Here is a 19,942-nt window from a genome sequence, read left to right as displayed (position 1 = left end):
ACATACAAAATAAACATTCCTCCTTTTGCATCTTTCCCTGAAAAAGTGAGGCACAGAAGGTTCCCACGCTCTCCCTTCCCTTCCCACTGCTCTTGGTGTGTGCACTAAATGTGAGGGCTCCACACTGAACCGCAGGGACTTCAGGCCAATCTACCTCTTGCCACCTCAGGGGGAAAAAGTTACCAAGGGTTTAAATTCTAGTGACACAGGAACAGCATGTTATCACCCAAAATATAACCTTGGGCTTATACTTCATTCTGTGGAAACAGAAATACTCACAGAAACCAAGTGAAGGAATTACCAAGAAAGTTACCATACCACACGAAAAGGTATTTTAGTCCTTCCTTTATGTAATCAAAATCAATATAGTGCTGTTCAGGTACTATCAAACACTTATTGAGAACTAATATACAATATATAATTAGAATATAATATAATACATAATATATAATATATACCCAGGTCTACTACCCTGCTTGGCCAAACACTACTGGAAAAGCCCAACATGATGTTTGCATTCTCACTTCAAGGAGTTAATGCCAAAGTTAAGGAACTGCTACAAGTTTGGACTGTCTGAACTCCCAGAGAATCAGCTGCACAAGCTCCTCTAAAAATGGCCCCATTTGCATAGAGGAAACAGAAATTGCAGGAAAATGAGTGCAAATGCAAATCTACTCACTAATTATTTTAAATGCAGCATCCAAATATTTTTGCTTGGGTACTTCCCAGAAAAATGCTTTTTCTTAAATTCACCAGTCACAAGAGATACAACAAACAGGGAAGACTCTCAGGCAAGTGGAATTTGGTACCCCCAGCTTGTTTTGGACCAGCATGAGGAGTCCCTCTGTCCTGTTTGGGATTACCCTGCTAGAAGAGGAGGCAACTTTCCCCCTGAATCAACACAAGAAATTGAGCAGAGGAAGCAGTGCTTTAAAAAAGGTTCTGACCTCAACTTTAAAAACTGGCAAAAGTTTGCCTTCAGTTGGTCTTTATGGATTCTGTTGTCCTTCCAGAGAATAAACAATAAAACACAGAAGATCAAGATAGTTCATCACACCTGAGCCAACTTTTTGAATGTAACTCTTCATGCTATTTCATGCTGGTTTTAATTAGATGAGATACAGATTCCATATCTCAGGATGAACTCAACACCGCACCCACCATTTATGTAAAACAAACAAGATCCAATTAATGTTCAAAAAAAGCTAACTCCAAAAGAGACAAGCCAGAGCAGCCAGATTGCTTACCCAGGAAAAGCCTGAACAAACAAACCCACGGTGAGGCCAAAGGGCCAGGAAGCTGCCAGAGCCAAGGGCCTCCTGTCAAAAACACACAGAAGTCTCCCTGACATTTAGAGATACAAATGTGGTGCAAATCCAAAAGTCACCTCACAAGGAAAGCTGCCATTCCACCCTCACAGGTTCCTGCCACCAACACGTACATCCCATCCATCACTGGCCAGGCCACCCCATGCCCAAGTGTGAACACCTTAAACCAAAGATATTCCACATGGTCCTCAACACCTGCACAGCAAACTGGGAGCAGGAGGGCGAGGGAAACCTGTACAGCATGGCCTGAGGAGTGCTCAATGTCCCTCTGTCCCCAGCACAGCTGGCTCAGGGCTGGAAGAGGGACCAGGCAACAACACTTTGTGTGTGGGCATCCAGCTGCAAAGAGCCTGGGGAGGGAAGCACAGCTGGGAAGGACCTGAGTGACCGGGTTCACAGGGACCAGGATCTGACTCCATGTTTCACAAGGCTGATTTATTATTTTATCGTATACATTATATTCAAACTATACTAAAAGAATAGAAGAAAGGATTTCATTAGAAGGCTGGCTAAGAATAGAAGGAAAGAAAATAAAAGAGAGAGAGAGAAGGAAGGAAGTGGCGGAAGTGAGGAAGGAAGTGAGGAAGTGAGGAAGTGAGGAAGTGAGGAAGTGAGGAAGTGAGGAAGGAAGTGAGGAAGGAAGTGAGGAAGGAAGTGAGGAAGTGAGGAAGGAAGGAAGGAAGGAAGGAAGGAAGGAAGGAAGGAAGGAAGGAAGGAAGGAAGGAAGGAAGGAAGGAAGGAAAAAGAGAGAGAGAAAGAGAGAGAGAAAGAGAGAGAGAAAGAGAGAGAGAAAGAGAGAGAGAAAGAGAGAAAGCAAGCTTGTGTCTCAGACAGTCTGAGCCAGCTGACTGTGATTGGCCATTAATTAGAAACAACCACATGAGCCCAATCCCAGATGCACCTGTTGCATTCCACAGCAGCAGATAACCATTGTTATTTCCATTCTCAGGGGAAAAAGTCCTAAGGAAAGGATTTTCCAGGCAGTGTGTGTGGGGCACAGAGCTGGGCACAGCCCAGGGTGTGACAGCAGCTCGGTGCTGGCAGGGCAGGAGGGCTCCGGGAGGCAGCACAGAGCCCTGGCTGTGCAAACCTCACAGCAGCACCCTGGATTGAAAGCACGGGCACCACCGAGCCAGGAGGAACGGGAAGGAGCCAGGTGGGCCCTGGCAGAGGGTGGCACCCGTGCCCAGGTGAGCCAAGGCAGCCCCAGGGAGCAGCCAGGAACCTCCCTGCTCCTCCTGCTGCACAGGTCACTGCGTGCAGGCAACAACACCGGGGACTAAGGTAGTGGAAACTCCTCCAAGCAAACTTTTCAGGATCCTCATACATAATCAGGTTAAAAAAAAAAACAGTCAGGTATCCCTAACTACTTTTCAGGAGCTATTTTAAGACAGACATCACATTTTTAACTGGGAGCTGATTCATTTTAGACTCTCCCAAACTGAAGATGGATTACATCTATAAAACACATCTATTCGAAAATACTAGAAATTGGAATTTGAAATTACTAGAAATTGGAATTGGTCTGGAATTAAATCCCAGACCAGGGATTCAATATAAAAAACAGTTCTAATTTCAGCAGCAAATCTCAACCTGATAAATTAAATTCTGACTTTGACTACAACTTCTCCACTACTCTCATCAATACACCACATCTATTTTTATTAAAATTGCCACAGGAATGGCACCTGTCTAATATATCCAATCCACCCATGAAGAGCAAACACATCAAATTAAATATATGCAGGCTTTTAAAATTTGTTTTCATTTTCAAACACAGTTGTGAATGCAAAACTTTTCAGAATAATACAAGAGCTGAAACTACATTTCAAAAATCAACAAGAACAGCCACCTTCAAGTAATGCTGGCTGGCAGAAAATATTCATCCACCTCTGACATCAACCAAGTTATTCTGCACCTGGAATTTCTTACCAACACATCATAAATACTTAAAGCATGCAAATGCTTTTATAGGGGTTGACAAGTACTGATTATCTTCACTAGCAGGGCAAAGGAGGCTCAGGGCTTCTCCAGACTCACTCCCACAGCTGGCAGGATGCAGGCACGGGAGAAGAGCCCCAGCAGCCCAGGAATGGCAGCAGGGAGAGGATTCTCCTCACCCAACCCCAGCTGCTTCTGGCTGGAGCCACAGATCCAGGATGGAAAACCAGCACTGCCTTCCAGGGCTTTCTAATGGGGTGGGCTGCAGCCTCCAGGAGACCCAGGCACCTCCTGGATGGGCTTTTTTGTCACCCAAGTTGTAAAAATCTCCTATTAGAGGCGGATAGAGGAAAGTCAGAAATACACCATTACACCAAAATCATTTTAGTTCTTGTTAGCTCATGAATTGCTCATTGGGATTCCTTTTTGGCTGCTTGCCCAGAACAGTTGGAGGAAAAAAACCAAACCAAAACAAAAAAGCAGTCAAGTGAATCCTTAGTGAATCCATGAAGCCCCTGTTGGACACATCCTTCTCCCAGGGTGTCCCATTCCCAGGGGTCCCAGCTCCCTGGGGACACAGGGGTGCCAGCAGCCACCCTGGCAGTGCCCCCGTGTCCTCCCTGCCCCAGGTGGGGATCAGAGCTCCCAGGGAGCTGCACAGGGCCTGTGCAGTTAGCTCAGCTCAGCTAGAATCACACTGAGCACCCCCAATTTCCAAATTAATTTATTAATTTGGAACCTGCTCTCACTTAGCAGCGAAGCAATTACCAACCAAAGCACTGAGATCTGCTAAACAAGCAACCTGATTATTAACTCAAAACACCAATTTCACTGATGATATATCTACCTAGCTTTATAGACAGTTTCTGAACTAATTTATTATGCTTTTTTCTGAGTTTTCTTCCCTTCAAAATGACACTCCTTAAAGCAACAACAGTAAATTATTTGTGCTTATTTCTGTCTTCTGCATTTGTACTGAACAATCCTGTTGGGTTCATTTCTGTTAGGTGCCCAAAATGACAAGCAAAGACAAAAATATATCTATGCCCTGCCCAAAAAATCCAAATAACCAACAATTCTGTCATGAAAACCACTCAGAAACAGAGAGAACTGGAAAAGGCGGAAGAACATCAAATCTGGGGAGTTAGGTAAGTGCTGAGGGTCCTGCCTGCTCAGCACCACAGCACCTCACCTCTTTCAGACAAAAACCCCATAAACCTGTGTGACTACACTCCCTAAAAGATTCACATGCCATGTCCTCAGTCAGATTCACACTTGCCAGCCCAGGAACTGGATTTTTCCAAGGCAGAGCCTGCAGTCCATCAGGAGACTTCCTGCACTTTGTTTGAAGTGAAACACCCAACACTTGAAATAGCACTAACTCAAGTCTCAGCAATAAGACATGACAGCAAAAGGAAAAGCTGGTGAAAGGAATGTGTTAAATCAGAGCTTCTTTCAGCCTTGTGTGCCTCAGCCAATGTCAAAAATAGATGCTGTGTCAGATCAGGATCACTGCTTCAACCCTCCCTTGGCAATAGGTGCTTATGTTACCTATTCTGAAAGCAGGACCTGCTCCCCTTTGGGAACAGAAAGAAAATAATGCCCATTCTTTGGGGAAACAGCCTAACAAAGCCCCTGCACACAGCAAGAGAAATTCCCACACATGACTGTCAGCCAGGGGAGCCTCCAGGCCCCATCTCCCATCTCCCAAAAGGGTGCACTCACCACCACACTCCCCCAGCAGAGCTGGAAAATGTGCTAGGATGAGGAAAACCTTCTGGGACCAGACTGAAAATAAGCATAAGCAGCACGAATTTCAGTAGAAAAGGCACAGCTCTGCCTCCCAGAACAGCTCACCTGCAGAATTCTTTGATTCTACAGGACTGCCCAGGAAGAGACATTTGTGCCCATGGACAGCCATCCATGGGAAAACAAACTGCCCTTCCAAACAGGGGCAAAAACTGCAGCAAGGGTTTCAACCCAGGGACAGTCAGCTGACTATTCTGCAAAATCCTGAGATTAAATTAACATGTTCCTGTAAATGAGCCACAGATTCACTTCCTGCTGAAGGGAAGTCAGGAAGGAAAGGTTGAGCTAGAGAAGTATTCCATTATAATATGTGGAACAGGAATATTACTTGGTCAGGCTTATGCACATTGGTCCAGTTATGGCCACCTGAGACAAGTCCCAAGTCTGCCTTTGCACCCCCACCCAGCACATCACATCCACACTTGAAGTCCTTCTAAGCAGAAGCCACCTACAATTCTTCTTCACCCTGTCACTCCTGATTACTGTATTCAAAAGTATAAATGTAAACACAGAGTCTGTGATAGTTTTAAAAAGCAAGCACTTCACTAGAAAAACAAGCATTAAGAAAACAAATTTAATTGTTTCTCAGTTGTGTACTGAAAACTCCAAAAATCACCATTTTCCAAGTTTATGCAGAAAACCAGCTTTCACATGGAGGGGTGAACACAATACAATAAAAAACAGTAAAAAAAACTCCCAACACTAAACCATCCTACTGCAACCATGAGGCTACAGTAGGCATCTTCAACCCTTGGGCTCACTTCAGTGATGAACTTAGGCACATGTTTAGCTCCAGGTCCAGTTAGTGGTGTCTCCCACACAGTCAGCTAAGAGTTAAACTCCTTGTTACCCCATCAATTGGAGCTTTCAGCACAAGCAAATGTCATATTTTGTTTTCAGTAACTGGGAAGAGATGTTTTCAATACACATTTTAAGATCCATGCTAGAAATTTCTACTAAAATTCGTTCAAGAGGTTTAGGAAATCCCTTTGAAGAGCTTAGTTCCTGCTGAGTCAGTGCAGATCAAGAAACCAGGCAGAAGGCTCCACACAGAGCTTTATTCTCATCAGCTTAAAAGGATTTGTCCATGGACTCACACTGCAGAAAAAGCTTCCACACCCAGAAAAATGGGAATAATTCCCACTCTTTGACCATGTACACAGAGAAATAAATGAAAGAAATTCTTCAACACATCTTCCTTCAACAGTTAGGTTCTTCTGAGGAAGCTTTCATTGTCCTGAACAAATCACACCTTAAACAAGACTTGGAAAGACAAGTGGGAATAAGAACCCAGGTCAATACCACCCTATTCAGGCATGACGTACTGCATACTCAAACACATTATATATATATATATATATATATATATATATATATATATATATATATATATATATATATATATATATATATATATATATATATATATATATATATATATATACACACACTCAGGAGTAAGGGACTAGAGACACTAGGTTAACTAGGGATAAATTTATCAACTCATACATGGAAAAAGAATCCAAACCTCACACAAAAAGTGATGGGCTCTGGTCTGATCATTACCATTGAGGAAGGTGATCTCAGGGCTACAGCTGACTGGTTTTGCTGAACATCAGCCTGATGCTGAATGGCAGAGTCAGAAGAATAGATCTGGAAGGGAACAGCCCTGTTGGAAAAGCCAGACACACACTTATGGCACTGCATAAATCCATGGTTTACCCACATTTCCCATTTAGTGTGCAGTTCTGGTCTCTCAGCACCCTCCCTGCCAGAGGGGCTCCCTTGGGTGACTGCACAGTCTGACCACAGGCTCAGGAAACCCCAGCAAGCTGGTGAGGACAGCTTTAAATCAGTATTGCCCACAAATTCACCCTGCTCTTGCCTTTCCCTACAAATCCATTTATAACCTCCAAGGGATAAAATAAAGGAGGTTGAGGTGGATCCCTTTTGGAGCCTGAATGAGCCATTTTTACTTTGTCACTCTCTCCACCCCCAGCGCCCACTGAGGGCAGTGAACAGAAGTGCCACAAGGACACACTGTTTACAACTCCTCTGCAAACAGAAACATTTCCTCATCCCAGCTCAGCTGTTCCCTCTCAGACTTGCAGCCCTTCTGCTGCTCCTGCAAACACAGATCCCACATTTCAGAAATGCCCCAGGACTTTGCACTTCCCAGCACACATACACTTGAATTTTCCCACCGAAATAAAGCCCTAAGCCAAACTGGTTTAGGAGTTGGTGATGCTATACAACTTAAGCCAAACTCAGAGCAACTTCAGCAGGCATTTCAATTATTTTAGTGCTGTTGGATAAAAGTAGTGTTTCAAGGCAGAGAAAATTATAGCTCATCCACACATTTAAAGCTCTTCTATGAAGAAGGAAGTTCTGAGTACTAGAAACATGAGACAGATTATGTACAGCAAATCCTGTAAAGCCTGTATGTGATTTTTTTTGCCTGTTTGCAGCAAGGATGATGAAAGCTTTCAAAACATTTGGAGTAACTCAACACCAACAATCTTTCCTCACCCAAATTACTATGCTGCTCCTGAATTCTCAACACTTGCCACAGAATTCATCTACAACATTCTTGATACCAGACTACATTAAAGCAATGAAAAAGCCCTGCAAGTGCACTTTCTTAGCTGCATTAAATGTACTAATCCTAACCCCCTTGTATAAATGAAATGGCACACCAGCATGTACTATCTAGCATGAGGAATCTATCCTCTTTCTCATTTAATAACTATTACCATAAACACTCCTTTGTGACTGAAATTAAAACCTAATCCAATATTTACCAATATTTATTCCCTTCAGTACAGAGTAGGAGCTTTATCCTCATGCTCTCCCAACTCATTCATTCAAAGTCTCCTACTTGAGAAGTATTAAGTATTCTGAAATTATATTAATTTCATTTCCAAAAATATGAACAGGAGTCCATATCAGAAAAACTGACATCAGCAGATCCCCTCAGTGCCACAGGACAGTTGCAGCCTCGGGGTTTTACTGTCTGTGCACACAGAGATTCTGTCTCCAGAGCACAGCTCCTGTCCCAGGAACAGCCTTTCCAAATGCTTTATGGGCTCACTGTATTTGAGCAGCATAAATTCATCACTGAACAGCTGGAGTTTTGCCCAGGAAAACAAACTATCTTCTCCACTGAAGAGAGAGACACGATGATTACGCCTTTCATATCCCTCTCATGTTGAAAATTATGGAATTACCAGAAAACTGTAATCATGAAAATGTTAAACTAAGGAGAATGTATTTTTACAGCAAATGAACATAATTATGTTTACCATATTTGGGCCCAAAGCTGGCTGGCAATCCAGTCTGTATATAGACAGCAGTATCTGATTCACTGTCACAGGATATGAATAAACCAGAGCAATCCAGTGTGAATTACAGTCTCCCTCCCCATAACAAAACCAAACATTAGTGTGTACATAATACTATAAAAGCATAATAGTACTGTAAATAGCAATTCCATAAATAGTAGTAGCTGAGTAGTTTTCACTTTAATTCTAAAAATCATTCTTGAACTAGACTTCTGTAACAGGAGACTTTTGGAACAGTCAAAATGCTTTATTTCTAACAAATCTAGGGTTTGTAATATATTATCATATGTAGAACTAATCTCTGTAGCTGATGAAGGAACAGTGGTGACAAGTAATTTGAGATCATAAAGATTAGCAAAGTAGGAGCAGTAGCATGCATACTTCATAACCTTTCCTCATTTTTTCTGATCAAAAAAGCTGCTTGTGTGTCCTGGGTACAGAATTCACCTCCTCATTAAGGCCAGAATTTTTAAAGCTTAATTAAATATAGATGAGATTTTTAAAATAGCCTTAACTCATCTTGCATAGCTGGGGCCAAAATAGGATTAGCTATAAGCTCAAATACAGCACCCCTTCCAGTTTATAAATCTCTAATACAAATTCAGAGCCCAAACTTGCCACCTGCAAGGTTTCCCCCTTGGAGACCACCCAGAGCTCAGTGCTTATCTGGCTGCTCTGCCTGCTGTACACAGCACACAGTGCAAACCTCCTTCCCCAGGAGCTGCCCACCCTCTGCAGGTGCTGCCACAGCTGGGTCAGGCACAGCTCTGGGCACTCAGGATCCTCTGCCTGCCCCAGCCAAGGCCACAGCAGCAGCAGCTCCCAGTGCTGAATGCAGACTCCAGTGCCTCCATGAGCTGCTCCAGTAATCCCACCTGCTATTTCAGTCCACACCATCATTTGTTGCCTCTCATCCACACAACGTAAATGCCAAAATAAGCCACAGGTCAACATCAAAAAGCTGCACACTGAGGAACTCTGCAGCAGCCCTGGGTCTCTTCCATCCACTCCTTACACAGAGAAAGCTGTAAGAAATTTCTGTCTTCAAAAGCAATTGTTACCTGGGCTTTACATTTTATATGCTTTTCCTGTAAAGACTAGCTTGATTAAAGTTATTTTCCTTTTATTAGGAAAAGCAAGTATTTGAATATTTTAACAATTGTTTTCCTGCTTCTTTCAAAACAGAGTTAACATTCTTAAAAACAAAGTTAATTTCTTTCAGTACAAATAAATTTACACGTTTGGAAAATAAACCCGGTGTAGATGCTACCAAGGAGTATAAATAACTTCCCCAAGAGCTCTTTGCTAACAAATGCATACACAGAATTCTGCTGGCACTCTCCTCCCTCCCAGCTCTGAGCTCTGCAGTAACTATACAGCAGGGAAAGGCACACAGCAGTCACACTGATGTGCACAGAAATACTGATGGAATGGGATTTCTGCCTTTAAAAAAACTGCCTTGTTCTTAGGTTGAAAATGATTCACCAAAGAACTCTCAAATATTTCCCAATAAAATCATCAGTAGTCAAATAATTATCAATCCTAATCTACAACATATAAAACACAGTCACACCACTTTACCACGTCCTGAAATTAAGAGTACTGAGAGTTTTATATAAACAACTAAGCCCTCAATCATGGGCATGATTTGTCACCAGGTTATGTGCCAAATATTTCTGCACTGGGTTGTGCAAGAACTCTTTTGTGCAGCAGAGGATACAATGGGATATTTATGCTGGTATAATGCATTTTGAAAGAGAAACAAATGTAATGTTTTAATCCATAAAACAAATTAACACAATGGGATTGATCTTTGCAGTAGAAATACAACATCCAGAGGCAAACATGGAGACTTAAACTTTGATTATTTGTTAGACCTTCCTGAAACCTCAGATGTGCTCCCCCTGAAGCACCAGGTCCCAACAGTGGCACACACCCAAGTGGGAGATCCCAAGCCCACACCTAACCAAATACATGCTAGGAGACCTCTCCACACTCCTTAAAAGAGCTGGAGTTGTTCACAAACTAAGACAGGACAGAAACATCTAAAATTTTAAGTGGCATCTTCTGATGTGTCAATTATACTTAAAATTTATTAGCAACGTGGAAGACTAAGCTTCAGTTAAATGATATTTAGGTGACTCAAGCCATGCTGACACTCCTTCCCAGCAGCTTTTATTGACAAAGGGCTTTTCTGCTGCCCTGACAGTGACACAGGGAAGTTCTGCCAGCCACGAGACATTGCAAAGATGCCAAATACATTTAAGCAATGTCTCAATAGCAGCTGATGCATCTACCATGGATTTGGCCAGGCACCTTCCAAACACATTTCCCCAGGATCAGGTTTAGAGAAAGTGACCTTTTCAGCACCAGGACTGGCTGTGCTGCTGCCAGGACCCCCCCTCTGGTACCAAGCACTGCCCATGACTAATCTGGCACCAGCAAGGAGAAGGCTACAATGCACAAGGCTCAGCATCAGGGCAATTCCTCAGCCTGGCAACTCCTATTGTGTGCATTACTACAAACTCCCCCAGGCACCATTTTTAGCCACTGCTGGATTTCCTCCCTTCTCCCATCCCCCAGCCAGGCTCCAAACCTTGAAGTAACCTTGCTCTGTTCCCCCCCCAGAGACAGCTCCATGCCTGAAACATAACCTCTAATCTTATTTTCTATTTCTAGCATACAATTCACGACCCTTATCCCAATTTTTTAAATTAAATATCCTCCACATTGCACACTCTGCTTCCGACAGTCAGGACAGAGCATGGAGTATGTCAGAATTTATGGCCATATGTTTCTTGTTGAGGACAATTTAACATTGCTTTTAAGAGCATTAGAAACAATGTATTTATACAATATAGGTTTAAAGCTTTCTCTGGTAAAGATATTAAACACAACTGTCAGTACTCCACTGCAAAGAAACAGCTTAATTTGTTGGAAGGTTTATCTAAAGACCTTAAAATACAACAGATCTGCACTTCAGGGCAGTTTGCAATGCAGAGCATTAACTGCCAGCAATTATTCATACTTGAGAGACTATCTGTGGACATTAGGTTAAAGTCTTACAAATTACAGGGGTTTGTTACAAAATCTCATCTGACACCATCTATTTATGAGAACTTTGCTTAAACTGGTTTAGGTTTTTGCAATGACAAAATATGTTTGTTTGCCATTGATTCTGTAACTTCTGTTAAACAAAGCCAATTAAAAGTGCCCTACTGGACCAGACACCCATCTAGGCCACAATGGCAGTGGTCAAGCCCTCCACTTTTAATTAATGCCCACAACCCATAACCTTCTTTCCTATTTTTACCAATTATACCCATCTGCACAGTTGCTAGGGCAAATGTTTTTCCATGAACAAATTCTCCCACAAAAGCACTTTGACACACAACAGCTCCCAGAGGAAAGAAAAAAGGTTCCTCTGTCTCTGAAGTGCTGAAAAACCAGAAGTTTCCAGGACACATCCCAAGGCTGGAGCTTGCAGCCTGGCATGGCCAGGAGTGCCAAGAGGTACAAGCAGGGCTGGGTTTGCAGCAGCCACGCTGAGCACGCCTCTGCCTACCCCAAAATGAGGATTTCAGCCCCAGGGAGCTCCCAGGAGGGAGGGGAGCTGGGCACTGCTGAGCCAGGGCTGTGCCACCCAGCCTGCTCCCTGCCCCTCAGGGACCACCCTCACTGACACTGAGGGGAATCCCCATGGACCCACACCCCAAAACACTTACAACACACCGATACAGAAGCAAGTTTTCCAGAACAAGGCCAACTGTACTGATGTGATTTGATTAATTAGAGAATTAGCCAGCCTAGGATGCTAACAGCAAAGAAATTGCCACTAGTACTTCACAAAATTACTTTCCAAATTGTATTTCAGTCATGAACAGTTACAGGACAACTTGACCATAGAAGCAAAATTAAGAAAGAGGAATGATCCTTGAACCATGACATTAGGTGTTATGACACAATATGTAATTTTTTTACATATATACCTTATCAATGTGCTTGACAATCAATATGGGTTGTTTCACACCATTTTGCACAGGCAGTTCTAGTAAATACCATCAGTTTGTTCTACTTCTCTCTCCCACTCCTTCAGCTTCCATCCTATTCTCAGCAGGGCATCATTTGAATTTCTTACCAGCTCCACACAAAGCCAACAGTGTAAGTGGGAGGACTGCCTCCAGCAATTAAGAATAGAAGTAGATAAGTGAACACATACCAGACTAGAGAAAATCAAGTGTGAGAACTTCTTAAGGTAGCAGAGCTGGATTTTGGAATGGACTGAAAAGCAACAGAGGCAAGAGTCACCTCATTAACATATTTATCCACTACTGGGTATCATGAAACAAAAGTTATCAATGACAGCAGCAGCCCATGAGATTCATTCCTAGGTGACTCCTGGGGGATAACAATACTTTCTTTCTTTAAAAAAATTGGATAAAATTACACTGTCAACATAAAGAAATAGAAGTCAGGACTGCCTCATCCCTCAGCAAAAACATGATGTTATAAACCCATATTTTGAATGGTAATTTCACTGAGTCTTAAGGGTCAACATTTGAAAACTTCTCTACCACACCTCAAAAAAAGGACTCAAAGCATCTTAAAAAACCTCACTGAGATTCTCATGTCAATGAATGACAGCCACAAAAATTTATCATGCCACTAGGAAAATATGTGAAAATATGTTTTCAAAAGGATACTGTTAGTCAAATGGAAAAAGAGTATCACAACAGCACTGTCCAACAACCCAGCTACTTCAAAACACTGAATTAATTAAGCATTTTATGAACACCAGAGTTATAAAACGCATCATTTAAAGAACTAATATAATATTGCTTGTCAATGTAAACATAAGTTAATTTTCCCACAGTCTCTGCCTTTACTATGAAAGGTACTGAAGCAATTCTAAGTCTTCATCGAGGACAGCAGTAAAGTCTTTAATTTTTCAGCACTGTTTCCACTCCCATCTTTCACAAACTTGTGGGAACACAGCATAGGTGGTTTTAGTTATGCTAAGAATATTCTTCATTAGTCATAAAGGATGAAACCCAAGTTGTACCAGAGTGAATCCATACATGACACCATTTAAAAATCATTACTTCATAGGGCAAGGGCTCCTGGAGCACAGTCACTGCTGCAGGCTGGAGCTGCATGCTGATCTGTGCCTTCATTTCCAATAAAGCATGCAATGCACATCCAACTGAGTCAAAACAACCCTTCCAACACACAATCCTTCAGAGGAAACATTCAAATTACTAATGAGCTCATGAAAAGCTTTGAAGCTCACTGAAAATTTAGCCTTTTTTTTTTTAATTTCTGAAAGAAAACCTGAGAACTATTTTCTGAAAAATCAGCCTTTGACTTGGAGCACTGGAGCATCAGCAGGTGCTGGGGGCAGTGCTGCTATCACTGCTGTCCCTGCTGGAGCAGGGTTAAAGGGACACTGAGCACCCAGTGCCTAATGGCTTTATTTGATACTTAACAACACAGTCAGTAAACTAATGCTTAAAAATTAATTTAACAACCCCATTTAAATTAGTAAGTATGATCTACAAGGACACCAGTGTGATCTAGTAAACAGTGAATTGGCCACTGTGCCTTGTGACTCTGCTACCAGCCACAAACTCCTGGCACACCTGGCTGAGCTCACACAGCTCCCTGCTGGGAGCACACTGCAGGATCCAGCCCTCAGGAACACAGCAGGAATCTTCTACCTGAACACAGATCCCACACACTCACGGCTTCCAAATCCCTCCAGCCCCAGTGGAACCATCACACAGCACTTACAGCTCAGCCACGCTCAGTTTGGACAGAACTCAATGCCCATGCTCTTCATAATCAATATTATGGAAACAACTACTTCCACAATGGCTCTGGAGAAGGTAGGTGAAATTATTATTTAGGAAAAAAATCCTTCTTGCATCTGCTTTAAGAGAAGCAGCAAAGTAACAGAGCCCAGGGAACAATGGAGTGGTTGGGAAGAGCCCTGCTGCTGGACCTTGACATCTAAGGCTTCAACTTCCACTGCAGTTCTTTATTATGGTCTCTATTTAATGATAATGCCCCTTCTTCCACATTTTCCCCCATTAGGCAGGCTCTGATAAAAACCTGAACCTGTGTGTCCTGTGCCCCTGAATTACTGATGGCAGCAGAAAGTGCCAATGGCTGCAGCACAACCAAAGAAAGCAGCAAATGCTTCTGCAGGAGGATTTCCATCCACTCTTGTTCCCCACCATGCTAAGATGGCAAAAAACAGGGAGCTGTGTTCCTACTGCACCAATACTCCTTCCTTCTACAGCTCTGCAAGGATTTTGCTCTGCTTTTAGAACTATTCTGTTAGGCAATTACAGTATCTATATCCTACATAATCCACAATATCTATCTGTAGAAACCTCTCAGGGAACACTATAATGCACAAACACAGGGATGCCACATTTATTTTCTGCATTTCTATTTATAAGGTGAAGTTTGGAGTTTCCTGCAAATTCTGAACACTAAAAACATATCCTGCTTTTTTTACTTCCAATTCAACAACACTGATCCATCATCAATTTCTTTTCCCTACTTTCAGATTAACTCCAGCCACCTTAAACCCCACAGCATCAGACAAGGATCCTTACCATACACTGAGGTATTTATAGATTTGGTTTTACCCACAGCAATACAAAATATGGATTTCCTGCATGTACCTAACAATGCCTGCTACGTGCACACTGCACAATACGTGCTCTGCCCACTGAAGGAGTCGGATTTCAATGAGACATTTTCTCCAAATTTCAAGTCTAGAAATAAATCAAATAATTACCTTCCTTCAAAGCATCCAGTAACACTCTGCAGCTGGAGCAGGCCATACCACTTTGTGCATTTATTTTATTAGGAACAATGTGTTCTAAGGACAGAACTGGGACTAACCACAATCAGAGTATTATTGGATACACCAAGGGGTTTTATCCTCTGCTACCACTTGTGCATTTCCATGAAGCAAGGAGAGTTTGGGCAGTGCTTTAGCTGCCCCAGGGACACTAACCCACACCAAACTGAGTAACAATAACAGGAAATCTTTTGCATTTTCAGCATGGCAGATTCCTCTCCCCATCTTTCAGCTAACATTCCAATCCTCGCTATGTAACACATACAATCAGGAGAGTTTTATATGGCAATTAAAGTTTAAAGCAGGAAAAAAAAAGTAAAACTAAAAGCAAGAACAAAAATAAGCACGGGGGAAAGGACAGTGACTGGATTCAGCAGCATAAAAAATGGAGATGATTCTGTGCCTGGCAATGAAACTGATGGGTTTTTTCACAGCATATCAATATAACAATATTCAAAATTCAGATGAAACTATATTTTAGGGCTCTCAAATGCTATTAGTGAGGCATCCTGCTGCTTTCTGAGTTGCTGCATGCCTATCAGAAAATCACTTTAAACAGCAGAGTCACTTGTAAAATGGAACCTTAGCTCCTCTTAGAGCTAATGTTTTATTCTCTGTCTGAAACAGAAAATTATTCCATGGACTGCTTTTCATATTCTTCAGGTGATTATGCTGGCATTTGTCTCTGAATTTGAAACACACACTCTGTTTAGGGGTCATTTCTTTGTCCACACTTTGGTCACAACAATGGATTTTTATTAGTCCAAACTGACACTTATTTACTACTAATAAAAACTATTTCAATGTTAAATTAAGCAACCTCTACTAGTAAGCACCTAGAAGATAACTACTCAAGAAAAAGCATCAATGAAAAAATCTTGTGGCATGGAGGTTTTTACCATACACCAATGTTGTAAATACCTGACTTGACTTATCCTGAATTCACAGAATGTTTTGGGTTGGAAGAACCTTAAAGCCCATCTCATCCCAGCCCTGCCATGGGTAGGACACCTTCCACTATCCCAGTTATCCTTGGTTATTCCAAGGGCCCATCCAACCTGGCCTTGGACATTTCCAGGGGTGGGGCAGCCACAGCTTCTCTGTGCCAGGGCTCAGCACCCCCACAGGGGATCATTTCCTCCTAATATTTAATCTAAATCTACCCCCCCTCAGCAAAGAACATTCTCTCTTGTCATAGTGACAGATTTAATCTTGTTATTCATAAAGAGTTTTTTACCTAATATTTGTAGTTCTAAAAGATTACATTGAATAGTCTCTCTCAATTACTTATTGAGTTCATGACCATGAGCAGTTGCTTTGCTGTGTTTCTTACTACACTCTTCTCATATTTAACAAAACCCAACATTTTGTACAAAGAAAAGAAAACAAACAACAAAAAAAAAGAGGAGAGGCACTGCAGTGTAAGTGCAAGTAAGCCACAAGTACCTGGCACACAACCTTCAGCTCACCACCAGCCCAGCATGAGGCAGCATCTTCCATAGGGAAGAACATGGAGCAGCAGCTTTAGGAAAAAAGTCATTTACCAGAAAAACAAAAACCAGTTCTTCCCTTCACATCATCTACAAAGCATGACTTTTGAAGTATTAGTCCTGTAAATGCTGGTTCTTACCAAAGAGGTGCACAGTACCTGACCTGCTGTGCTGGAACACCCAGCAGTTAAGACAAGGCACCTTACACCTGAGGACACACACTGATACATGTAAGTCAATTTGTCAAGTGTTTCCCTTCTCTGAGGGTTATTCTGCAGCTGCAATTACCATTCCCTGCCTTTTTTCAGAATATATGAAGTGGATCCTCTGAGACCCCAAGGTTTGGGCTGTGCAGACAGAAACCCACCAAGCTTTGGCCAAAGCACCACCTGCCTGTGACAGTGTAAGGCCAGGGAAAGCCACTGAGCTACAGCACTTGGGTCAATGGTGTGATGTAAAAGAAGAAATATTAAAAATCCTCAACACAAATCCTTAGCAACAGCTAAATAAAGGATTTTAAGTCCACTAAGGCTACAGTGCTTTGAGGCACGATGAGGTTTTTCACATGCTACTGAGCACAATAATCAATATTCACACACAGCTACTTCCAATTTTGCCTAAAGTCTACTGTTCCAAATTATACCAGTTTAACTTTGCTCACATTAGAATTCGTTTTAGAGAAAAATATTTAGCATAGATGCAATATGCAAGATGCCCTGAATTCATTTTATAATTTATTCTTCAACACACTGAACATCTGAATCAAAACACAGGACACCTTCCTGGGAACACTCATGATTATGAAGACTGGATCACTTACAAAGCTTTAAGTCAATAGGAAAAGGAGCATTATTATGTAGTGTAGAAAATTTAGTAAACTATATTAGACATGTTTTTCTTGTTCTTTCATTTCATGTGCAGCGAAATACAATCAACACAGCAGAGAAAACTCATGCTCCAGACCAGAATATATCAAACAGCATATGCAAAGAAGACACAATATATTGCCTCCCTGAAAGCACAAGAATTTTTGGAAAGAAACTGCTTCATCTGTCCTACAACAATTTCAGAACAAAATATAGATACAACCTTTTAGCAGAAAGCAGCTGACTGAAATATGTCATTTTCTCCTGTTTCAGAACGTGACTTAAAATACCAGTAACAACATATGACATCAGACAGAGAAAAGCACCCACTGGCTGCAATGTGAAGCTGAAAAAAAGCCCCATAAAAATGTGAATGTCCCAGGAAAAAGAACAAACTACAACATTAAGCCAAATGTCATATAAAGTCATATAAAGCCAAGTCATATAAAACCAGCAGCAGTCTTCATCTCTCACACTGCATAAAGTCAGGGGCCATGAAGGCCTCTCAAGTGAAACACAGCAAAAGATGCTGAAACCCAGGAGAAGGCAGTCTAGACAGACATTTCCATCAATAATCCCCCTGAGTGCAAGGGAATCATGAATAAGAGGGTAAGGATAGAGGAATTTGAAGAACAGCAACATGCCAACCTACAGACATGTCCTCAGAAGCTTAGTGTAAAAATCATTGCAAATTGTCACAACCCCCCCATCAATGCACTGCACAAACAACAAACTGTGCAGCTGTTTAAGAGCAAATTAAACTTATATCCTGCACCTTTAAAGGCAGAGGAGCTCCTCTGAGAAATTCCCACAGCATTTTGTTCACCTAACACACCTGGGCAAGAACAGCCTCCAGAAACACCCCAACACACAGCACCCACCTGGCACCTCCTGAGGGACAGCTCCTGGCATCTGCCAGGCACCTGATGATCACTGAAATATGGAAAAGGAGGGCACACACACAGGAGCTCTCATCTTCTAACCCGTGTTCAGCAGAAGCACAAGTACAGAGCAAACCATGGTCTGTTTTTCATTTGTCTGTCTGTATCAGACAACCCCAGTCAAACCTCCTACCACCCAACCATTCCAGAAACTAAGATTAGAAAAAAAAACAACCCAAACAAGCTCTTTTCCTGCTGCATCTTCAAAGGAAGAAAATGCACTTTACCCAAAAAACATTTCCCTAAATCTTGTGTGTCAACGACAGATTTAATCTATCATACCAATTCATCACCACAAAAATGTAACATTCCTATACAAAACCAAAAAATGTATCATTAGTGGTTTTCAACAGATTTCCTATCCAGAAACATCTGCAGAGCAATGGATTCACATAACCAGTCAAGGAACTTTTCTAACCACTAAAGCAAGCAACAGATTGACTTCAAAATAGCACAGGGCAGATGTACCACTTTTCCACATGGAAAAAGCTCTAAGTGCACTTGACCAGAGACTGCCAAACCAGACCTTACACTGGCCCACAACCCAGCATTTGGTCTTAAAACTGAAATAGCCATCCATGTGAAAGACAACATTTAAATTAGCATTGATAATCTGGATCTGTAGAATATCTTTGCTAAGAAGGAGGTATGAACAAGGCTGTGTTAAATTCACAGCCAAGTTTTATATAAAATTTGCTAATTACCAAAGTTATTTTGTAATACCTGCCTAAAACTTTACAAGCTTTGCTCCCCTTTGGGCCTGGAATGAGGTCAAAGTCCTGAATTCAACATCACAATCTGTTGCCCTGGAAATTATTGCAATGTTTACACAAAGAAGTTTATTATAAGATCTAATAGGATTGCTCAAAAAAAATGTTTTCATTCTCCTTCTGAAGGCAATACAAGACAGACAGAAAGACTCCTTTGAGTAAGGACTTCTCCAACATTTTAATACAGAACCAAGCATGCTCCCAAAAGCAGAATGTTGCTATAACATGCTCTGTTTTTCAGGGTTTGGTTCTAATAACTGACATTTCTTTCCAGGACTTCATACAATTTTCATCAGCATGAAACAAAAATAAGCCAGAAAAAACAAAAACGGAACTACACGTTCACATACACTTGCATTACTTTAGGAAATTTAATTTTTGGTTGACCTACCCTGCTCTTCTATACATAAACTTGACCAACTTCTCTTTAAAAACAGCCAGAACAAGTGTAACACTACCAAAGCCTTGACCTTGTTTCTATCAGAAGATGTGCACCTATTCACACTGGTGGAAGGGCAATTTGTTTGTACTGCACTATGAGTTACTGAAGGATGTCCAGTTTGCTCTCTGTACATAAGGAAT

At 41.7% G+C, this 19,942-nt stretch overlaps 1 protein-coding gene across 3 annotated transcripts in view; it reads right to left on the bottom strand.

Annotated features, from left to right (window-relative positions):
* Positions 1–19,942, bottom strand: part of GARRE1 (granule associated Rac and RHOG effector 1) — a 60,707-nt gene that overhangs the window by 34,166 nt on the left and 6,599 nt on the right. The window contains exon 1 of one of the 3 annotated variants that reach the window (XM_071440222.1): positions 6,645–6,968. The exons of the other annotated variants lie outside the window; for them this stretch is intronic. The gene's annotated coding sequence lies outside the window, so the exon portion shown is untranslated. Of the gene's footprint in view, positions 1–6,644; positions 6,969–19,942 lie in introns of those variants that run through there. 3 annotated transcript variants of the gene reach the window in all.

The sequence above is a fragment of the Agelaius tricolor genome, unplaced genomic scaffold (assembly GCF_023055355.1).
Source record: "Agelaius tricolor isolate 1412-34295 unplaced genomic scaffold, bAgeTri1.0.p SCAF_15, whole genome shotgun sequence".
Lineage (NCBI taxonomy): Eukaryota > Metazoa > Chordata > Aves > Passeriformes > Icteridae > Agelaius > Agelaius tricolor.
The sequence above is the reverse complement of the archived record's forward strand: the minus strand, read 5'-3'. Positions and strand labels throughout refer to the sequence as shown.